Genomic DNA, 306 nt, shown 5'->3' on the forward strand with positions numbered 1-306 from the left:
TGGCTAAAAAAATAAAAAACAAGAGGAAGCAAACTAAATGTATCAGTCAACTTAAAGACAATGAAAAATTTGATGAAAACTTGTTGAAAAAGCACCAATAAACAAGAATAATGAATTTCAAAATATTTTTGAATCATTTAGCTGGCAATATGTTGTTTACTCACTAAGTTTTGTCCAGCTCTTTTGGGACCCCATGGATTATAGCCCCGCCAGGCATCTCTGTCCATGAGATTTCCCGGGCAAGAAATCTGGAGTGGGTTGCCATTTCCTTCTCAAGGGATCTTCCTGAGCCAGGGATTGAACCTG

Source organism: Bison bison, unplaced genomic scaffold (genome assembly GCF_000754665.1).
Source record: "Bison bison bison isolate TAMUID 2011002044 unplaced genomic scaffold, Bison_UMD1.0 scf7180017856807, whole genome shotgun sequence".
NCBI lineage: Eukaryota > Metazoa > Chordata > Mammalia > Artiodactyla > Bovidae > Bison > Bison bison.